At 35.8% G+C, this 10,000-nt stretch overlaps 1 protein-coding gene across 2 annotated transcripts in view; it reads left to right on the forward strand.

Moving 5' to 3' along the window:
• Positions 1-10,000, forward strand: part of zbtb7b (zinc finger and BTB domain containing 7B) — a 26,400-nt gene that overhangs the window by 9,552 nt on the left and 6,848 nt on the right. The gene's annotated exons all lie outside the window — the stretch shown is intronic.

Genomic DNA, 10,000 nt, shown 5'->3' on the forward strand with positions numbered 1-10,000 from the left:
TTTTCTTTTTTCACTCCCACCAGATGGCGCTAATCCACCTTCAAAAAAATTGGATTTTAAATGCCTTGCCTCTATTTTACCATGGAATACTGCTTTAATTGAAAAATAATTTTAAAATATATTAGAAAAAAATTTGTATTATTTTCAATGAGGAAAAATACCTAATAATTTTTTTTATAAATATTGCATAGTATCATAAAATACCTGCAAAATTCTAAATAATAATCCAAAAATATTATTGATCAAAAATATATTTCATTGGTTTTCCTGGAGGAGTTACATTTTAAGGCTTCAGTCATTTTTGACTGTGAAGAAGCCAAGTGTGACTCCTAAACAAAGGAACCAATTTCGCTGTGAACAAACATGAAAATGAGCGTTTTTATTAAATATCATTAACAGAGTTAAATGCTTTAAGAAGATATTGCTCATTGTTAGTTGATGCTAGTTAATGCATTACAGTTTTTCTCAATCGATTTGACAGTTAACTCGTGATCATTTTGTCCTAAACAGTTTTCATTCATTTCACACAAATTGCAAATCATGTGAACCATTTTCTCAAAACACTACAAAATTCTCAGATGTTTTCATAGTTCATACATCCAACCAAAACTTTAATATATCAGGAAAAAACAATCACAGCTATTTTTATTGGTTTGACACAAATCACAAACATTCATTTGTTCAAACACAACAAAAAACTCAGGAATTTCTCATATTATTAAATGCACATGTTTTCCTTCAGCCCCAAACTGATATCTGCTTGATTAATAATGCACAATACACATGCAGTTTTCCCAAATGTTTACGCATTTATCACAGTCGCATTATGTGAAAGGGAAAGTAGAGCGAGAAAATATGCAAGAGAAGGGGAAAATAAAGAGGTGTGGGTAGAGGAAGGGGTGTAATGAAAAGAAAAGGAAGAGTGGAACAGATAGAAGGAGATCGTATATGAGGAGAAAAGAGCTGAGGACAGCGGAGGAGAAACTGTACAAAGACATGGACATGTTCTAATGTGTTACACTGTTATTTAAGTTATGTTGTAATATTTCATAGTGTTATAAAATTTGATAATATTTTCTTCTATTATACAGATGGTTTTATTATTGTTTTATGTGTATATGCTTTGGCAATATTGTATTATTTACAGTCATGCCAATAAAGCAATTTTGAATTGAATTGAATTGAAAGTGAACAGGAGAGATGGATTTCAAATGAAATCAGAATTACTCTAATTCAGTGCTTCTGAATCCTGGAGCCTACTTTGGCATAATGTTATGTTTGAATATACATATAAACAATATGCTACATATATACCTGCAGTTTTAAAGCTGTTGAGATGACTGAAAAACTTTTGCCTGCCAATTTGTATATTCTCAAATGTCGGGGTGGAACTACTGCAAATATTTTATTATCAACTGACGGGGTAATAACGTCAAACCTGATACTGTGATCAACATCCAGAGGATCTCTGATCATTGTGTCCGACTGAACAGGCATGTAGATATCTGATATACTGATAATAACAGCTCATTTCAAGTAATGGTAGATATACAAACCTGATTCCAGTAAAGTTGGGACACTGTACAAATTGTGAATAAAAACAGAATGCAATGATGTGGAAGTTTCAAATGTTAATATTTTATTCAGAATTCAACATAGATTACATATCAAATGTTTAAACTGAGAAAATGTATCATTTTAAGGGAAAAATAAGTTGATTTTAAATTTCATGGCATCAACACATCTCAAAAAAGTTGGGACAAGGCCATGTTTCCCACTGTGTGGCATCCCCTCTTCTTTTTATATCTGCAAACGTCTGGGGACTGAGGAGACAAGTTGCTCAAGTTTAGGAATAGGAATGTTGTCCCATTCTTGTCTAATACAGGCTTCTAGTTGCTCAACTGTCTTAGGTCTTCTTTGTCGCATCTTCCTCTTTATGATGCGCCAAATGTTTTCTATGGGTGAAAGATCTGGACTGCAGGCTGGCCATTTCAGTACCCGGATCCTTCTTCTACGCAGCCATGATGTTGTAATTGATGCAGTATGTGGTCTGGCATTGTCATGTTGGAAAATGCAAGGTCTTCCTGAAAGAGACGACGTCTGGATGGGAGCATATGTTATTCTAGAACTTGGATATACCTTTCAGCATTGATGGTGCCTTTCCAGATGTGTAAGCTGCCCATGCCACACGCACTCATGCAACCCCATACCATCAGAGATGCAGCTTCTGAACTGAGCGCTGATAACAGCTTGGGTTGTCCTTGTCCTCTTTAGTCTGGATGACATGGTGTCCCAGTTTTCCAAAAAGAACTTCAAATTTTGATTCGTCTGACCACAGAACAGTTTTCCACTTTGCCACAGTCCATTTTAAATGAGTCTTGGCCCAGAGAAAACGCCTGCGCTTCTGGATCATGTTTAGATATGGCTTCTTTTTTGACCTATAGAGTTTTAGCCGGCATCGCGAATGGCACTTTGGATGATATTATGCACTGTAGATGATGATAACTTCAAACTCTTTGCAGTTTTTCTCTGAGAAACTCCTTTCTGATATTGCTCCACTATTTTTGTCCGCAGCATTGGGGGAATTGGTGATCCTCTGCCCATCTTGACTTCTGAGAGACACTGCCACTCTGAGAGGCTCTTTTTATACCCAATCATGTTGCCAATTGACCTAATAAATTGCAAATTGGTCCTCCAGCTGTTCCTTATATGTACATTTAACTTTTCCGGCCTCTTATTTCTACCTGTCCCAACTTTTCTGGAATGTGTAGCTCTCATGAAATCCAAAATGAGCCAATATTTGGCATGACATTTCAAAATGTCTCACTTTCAACATTTGATATGTTATCTATATTCTATTGTGAATAAAATATAAGTTTATGAGATTTGCAAATTATTGCATTCCTTTTTTATTCACAATTTGTACAGTGTCCCAACTTTTTTTGAATCGGGTTTGTATATTTACAAATATTTAATTGTACCACCTGGCAAAAAAGTAAAAAAACACTTTGAAATGTTATGTAACAACGGAAACTTGTTTAAACCTTGTTTATGACTCAAAAATATGCATTAGATCAGTTTTGAAGCTTTATTTGCTCAATGACCCATATAACAAAACATTTCAATTAATGTGTATTTGTACATCTACAGCTGAAAGTGTACTAAAATCATTATGAATACACTTGTAGATTTGATGTTAGTATTTACTTCACTAGAACGAAATGCAGTGCTTTATTTTGCAGTCGAACACTTTATCACTGTTCTGAGAGCAGCTACTTTACTTTAGAGAACTGATGTTAGCAAATATAACCTTACTGTAAAGTGTAATGATCTTTGACAGGTTCATCTCCAGTGAACTAAAATGTTCTAAGAATGTTTTCCTAACGTTCACATTATTTCTGAATGGTTCAAATTGTCCAGTTTTTTCTAAATGTTTTAAAAATGTTTTTTCTTGGTTGTGTGAACGTTAGAGGAACATTGCATTTTGTAACATTCTTCAAACGTTATGGGAACGTTACTTTTGAATGTTCCCTGAAACAAGTAGCAACGTTTAAAAAAACATTAGAGGAACGTCCAACTGAATGAAACTCTCCATGAACGATGTATAATTAATGTTTTTGTGCTAACGTTTTGACAACATTATAACTTTCTATTAATGTTACTGGAAGAAGGTTTGTTCATAACTTTGAGAGAACCTTGCCAGAACGTTTCTTTGTTGTCTGGGTCACGAGGCGGTCTAGAATCTCCTGTGCATCGACTCAAAAAATAAAGTGTGTTTCAAGACTCCTCAATTTAACCATCAAGTCAGTCTGTGTTTTAAAGTCATGTTTCTGCTGAATAGACACACACACACACACACACACACACACACACTGCAAAGGCGGTTTCCTGTGCCTTTATCGTTCTCCCACTCTCACCCATTTCTGCTTCTGTTTACACCAGCCTCCTCCTCTTCCTCTTCTGTGTCTCATCCTCTGGTTTGCTCTCTATGACACATCACTCCCCCTCCTCACTCAATCCACAACTCTGATTTTATGCTTTTCTTCTGTTTTTGACGTGAGCTTCCTGTCGTTTCCCCTCTGTCGCGCTCCTTCAATCTGTCTCTGGATCTACACACACACACACACACACTCTCCCACTCGCAGCGTTTCTTGTGTGTTTTCGAAGAACACGTCTGTATTTAGACAGAGGAAAGTGGCCTGCTTTCTTTTTTTAGATTGTGGGATTTTTCCTCAAATCTCAGAGCCCAGATTCTTTCCTCTCTGCGTCGTTTTTCTGGTGTTGAGAACAGCTGTGTTGGATCAGCTTCATGTTTTTGGCCTTTTAAAAGTGTGTAATTTTGACTCGTGAGCTCAGCTTTATTTAGCGCTTCATACAATAGAAATAGTTTCAAAGTAACAGAATCAGTGATGCGAACTTAATCAAATACGAGTCAGAAACAATAACAAGAAGATTCAATCTGTTTTATAGGTGGTTTATGTTACACATGATGATTATGTTATTTTTTATATAAATATTTAGCAAAATCAGGACAAAAGCACGCACATCACTGCAAAAATATGCTCAAAGATGGGTGCTCGACCCAAAAAAATTTAATAAAAAGCAGAAAAGAAGGCGGCACACCAAAGCTCCAAAACTAAATGAAAAATGTTTAATATAAAAAATCTGTGTGAGTCTTATATTAAAAATGTTTTCATTTATTTTTGGAGCTTTGGTGTGCCGACTTCTTTTCTGCTTTTTATCAGTATAAATATTCCCATCAGAATTCAGGAAAACTCGCTTAAACGTCACATTTCACTGATGAAGGTGAATTTACATAATAATAATAATAATAATAACAATGTACATGATCTTTAAAAAATAGCATTTAATATAAGTATATTAAAATATATATTTATTCTGTGAAACACAAAGATATTTTGTGTTTTTTATAATGAAAGTCATTGGGGTCCAAATTTGTTTGATTCCAACGTTCTTCAAAATATCATGTTTTTAAATTTGCACACATCAGTCAAGTTTTTACAGATGATTCATGTTACACTGTATCAGATGATGATGATGATGATGATGAAGAGTCAGTTAAATGCAGATTTTTGCTGCACTGATTTTTGTTAATATTGTGGGTTTTTTCATGATTTTCTTGTGCTCGTCAACAAAGTTTGAGCAGTCCGTGTTATCGGTGTTTCATGCGTCAGTGATCTTGATAATGTAATGAGCCAATGAATTGATGTTAGCGGTCGTTCTCAGCAGGACACGGACACAGGAAGTGCTGGAGGGACGCAGTGAGCGTGTGCAGTGTGTCTCTTCCAGCCTCAGCTCCACATTAATAATGAAGCGTCCCTCGTTCAAAAACTCCCCGATGCAACGACTCAATGGCCTACTTTCAGTTACCGCAGCGCACCGAGAACAGAAAACCCTCTCCTCTCTTCCAGCCTTTGTGTGTGTGTGTGTGTGTGTGTGTGTGTGCAGAAGATCTTTCTCAGGACATTTTCACTGCAAGAATCTCTGCTGAACTTCTCAACGAATCATATTTTTCTAGCTCAGCTCACAGTATCGGTACATTGACTTTTGCACTCTTACAAATAAATGTTTTGAAACAAGCCTTCATTTTAAGATTTCTGCCCAGCATTAATTATGTGTAAAAAAAATAAAAAATAATAAACAGTTATTCATCATGACGAACACTAAAGCGCTGCATCATTTCAGTTTATATACTTATACTGAAGCCTTTTTTTTAAATACATAAAATATTTTAGAATGAACAACATGCAGTTAAAATATTGTAACAATCTAAAAAAAATCATGCTTTATTAAAACCTAATTTATTATAATACCTATTTAAATGTAATTGAAATGAAAAATTTTGTTGCTTATATTCTTAAAAAAAATATAATTTAGATGAATACTTTTCAAAATGTCACAATAAGCAAGTAAACCAGTGAATCGAATGAAGTTTTCAACATGTTCTGTTTGCTTGAAGTTTTCTGGTTTCTGAAGCTTTGCAGGGACTCTCCGTCGTTGTGATTGTTTTCGAGCTGATCGTCTGTTCTTCCCAGCCTCAATAAAGCCTGTAGTCACGAACACACACTCTTCTCCCAGAGGAACGCGGAGCGAGAGCGAGAGCGTGGCGTACGCTACGAACACAACTGCGCTTCCTTTGTCTGACTCATTTTACAAAGCCATTCTTTTTATTGAATTTTTCATTCAAAAACATTATCAAATTGTTGAATATGAAACAGATTTCAATTTGCTCTTAAATGTTTTGTTTCGGTTATTTTTGTTTGTAAGTAAATCAGGCCAAAACATGTTTATTTTGTTATTTACAGTAATTTATTTTTCAGAAAGTGCCTGAAGCTTCAGTGTTTTCCTCTTGTGTTTTTAGTGCACTGAAATTTACATTTGCATTTAGCAGATGATCTTATTCAAGGCAACTTAAAAATGAGGAATAAAACAATTAATTCATCTTACCGTGTGTGTGTGTGTGTGTGTGTGTGTGTGTGTGTGTGTGTGTGTGTTTCATCAATCTCTCCAATAGCAAAGGTTTCTTCGAGTTAGTTACTTTTAGTTTTACTAATATAAATCACTGTGAAATCTCTTAGTGTGTGTGTGTGTGTGTGTGTGTGTGTGTGTGTGTGTGTGTGTGTGTGTGTGTGTGTGTGTGTGTGTGTGTGTGTGTGTGTGTGTGTGATTTAAAATTTAGTTTAGACTACATTCAGACACTTAAGTAATATAAGTAATAAAGTGTCATCTTAAAGTGTGTGTGTGTGTAAATATACACTAAAAATATTTTAATTTGTTGTTTTGTCAAATAAACTTACACAATTAATGTAGTTCAAATAACAACATTTTGAGTTTCTGTTGTTTAAACTGATCGCTTTCATCGTATTGACTCAAGATTTTGACTTAATTGAAATTAAACATTTAAGGCAATCAGGTAACTTAATTTTTTAAGTTAAACCAACAATTCTTCACAGTGTGTGTGTGTGTATATATATATAAAAACAGACCTGTAGACCTAAAAACACAGTGACTCTTCAAATGTAAGTTGCCGTTTGTGGTTGAATTGTTTATTTTTGAGATTTTCCATCAACTGTGTTGTTGTCAGTTTTCAAACTGAAGCTGTTTCTGTGTTTCTGTGGCATGTAGTTGCACAGAGACCGATGAGTAAGTTGAAGTAAAGTGTGTGTGTGTGTGTGTTCATCTTCCTGCTAGAATCTCAGATTTTCCCCTTCATTGCTTCCTGATGTCATGTGTGTTCTGATGGAAAACTGGTCTCAGTGCTGCACACACACACACACACACACACACAACACAAAACACACACACATCACACACATGATGTCGTGAACGCGTTGAGGAAACCATATTGTCGTATTGTGAGAGGGGAAGAACACAAGTGAGCTGTCAGAGCAGCAGTGGGACGTGAGAATCCGCTGTGACACAAACAGAAAATAGACTCAAGATCACAGATATTTTATTTCCATACGACCGACTGCCTTCACAGAATCACTCCTCAGATCGAATGAAATTTACACACGCTGTTTTTAGTTGTGTGTTGTTGCTCTGATGTGATGCTGATGTCGTCTCGGTCACATGGTCTGAATGTACCTCTGCTGTTTAACACATTTTCCTTCTCTCAGTTGGACCTTTTAATGATTGTAAAATAAGTCAATCCTGTGACACGAACGACAGCCACAGAACATGTGATGAAAGCGTGACAGAGAACTTGAGAAAAGAAAGAGCGATGAGCAGAAAGATGTGGGTGATTCTTGTCAGAATGAACATGTCTTTACTGTATGCTGTTTGTCATTGGGCAGAAGGGGGTTAATTTTAGGCCATCATCGTGTGTGTGTGTGTGTGTGTGTGTGTGTGTAAGAAAGCTGATTCACGGTGTTTCATGTGTTTGAGCTGGTGATTCAGGACAGCCGTCTGGAACTCGTCAAAAATCACACCTCGCTCACAGATTTGACATAATGATAGAGATCGAGATCCCATCGTGGCATTTTACTATAATGTGTGATGTGGACTTTTCGTATTATGTGTAATATTCATTTTTTACTTTTTGGACCGAAAGTCTGCGAGCTCTCATCATTTACTCTCCTTCATGACGTTCAAACCTGCATGACTTTGTTTCTTCTGAGATTTTGAGAAACTTTAGCGAACTGAACATTGACTTTCACTGTGTAGACAAAAACATTGAGAGATTATTTTAAAATGTCTTCATTTATGTTTCACAGAAGAAAACGATGTTTCATTTAAAGATGTTTCTTTAAAAACATCTTTAAATGAATGACATTTATGATCTTTAAACTGTCATGTTTTGTGATGCAAACATCAATATAAATGTCTTTTTCAAGTTCTGTAAAAAAGTGCAAAGCAGAATTTTCCTAATACTTTGTATTATGTATTTTTAGTGTAAAGGGGCAGTGAAATTGTCACAACATTGAAAGTTTCAACACGTTTTGTAATGAGGAAAATAATGACGTTCACACTATTATTATTATTTGTCCTCTGAAGAAGCTTTTTTTCACCCTGAGACAGAGACTTCTCTCATTCATCAGGTTTTGTGCTGTTTTAACTGCTCTCTTTCTCTTTTCCCCGTCTGTCATGTTTTCTCTAAACTTACAGAAATGTAGTTTTTATGATTCATTAATTGTATGCGTGATCAGTTTGTAATTGCGTGAGTGATGGGAACGGCTGTACTGCTTCATCAGCTCTTGATTGGCTGGATCACAGATTTTCCAGGTTTTCTAAGTAAAGCGAGGACGTTTCTGGGTTTCTGTCAGAAATGTTTTCTTGCTGCAATGGCAAAAAATGCATTATTAATAAACAAAGCAACATGTTTATATGACGCTGCTGAGTGACTTTCAGTAGCAGTGAGTTCATAGAGCATTTCCTTGTGAAGAGACGGTTTAGCTGATCCAGAATGTTTCATCTGACGTCTGATATTTGCAGTGTGTGATTATTGTGTGTTATCGGGACAGTTCTGAGTTATCCCTGGATGGAGCTCTGACAGAGTTGGTCCAGGAAGATTTGTCTGTAAGCGTACTCCATATGCAAAGGATAACTTAAATTAAATTAAAGATCCATTTAAATCCGCTCTGATGGAAAACAAAGTTGAGTTATTCTGACTGAAACTCCCTGACTCTTCCATCCAGATAGGGATATTCTTTTTTTTTTTTTCTTTTACAGTTTTTAACAGTTTTTCTGTTATTTTTATTTCTTATGCATTCCAGTTTTATTGTTATGTATTTGTTTCCTCTTTATGTAAAGTACTTTGAATTACTGTTGTGTATGAAATGTGCTATATAAATAGAAATTGCCTCGCCTATTATGGAATCTGTGGAGGAACGGATGAGATCCAGCTGATCCAGAGCAGATCCAGTTTAAATTAATAACAAATCTAGTTCAAATTCAGAAAAGATCCGATTTAAATTCAGGACAAATCTAGCTCAAATTCAGATCAGAGCCAGTTTAAATTCAGATCATATGCAGTTTAAGCTCAGAACAGATCTACTTCGAAATTCCGAACCGATCCAGTTTAAATTCAGGACAAATCTAGTTCAAATTCAGAACAGATCCAAATTAAATTTAGGACAAATCTAGTTCAAATTCAGATCAGAGCCAGTTTAAATTTAGAGCAGATCCAATTTAAGCTCAGAACAGATCTACTTCGAAATTCAGAACCGATCCAATTTAAAATCAGAACAAATCTAGTTCAAATTCAGAGCAGATCCGCTACAAATTTAGAACAGATTCGGTTCAAATTCAGAACCGATGTGATTCAGGATCAGAGCAGATTCAGAGCCGTGTGGGTGAGGATGAGGATCCAGCAGACATCATGACGTTCTTGAGCTCTTTCATGCAGTTTACAGATATAAAGTCTCAGAGTGAGGTTCTTTACAGAAGGAGCGGTTGAAACGGTGAGATGAAACAGCAGTGTGCAGCTCATGCAGGAGTTCCTGTGACGCTCTTCTCTCTCCTGCAGGTTCAGCTCAGA

Source organism: Chanodichthys erythropterus, chromosome 2 (assembly GCF_024489055.1).
Source record: "Chanodichthys erythropterus isolate Z2021 chromosome 2, ASM2448905v1, whole genome shotgun sequence".
NCBI classification, from domain to species: Eukaryota; Metazoa; Chordata; class Actinopteri; order Cypriniformes; family Xenocyprididae; genus Chanodichthys; species Chanodichthys erythropterus.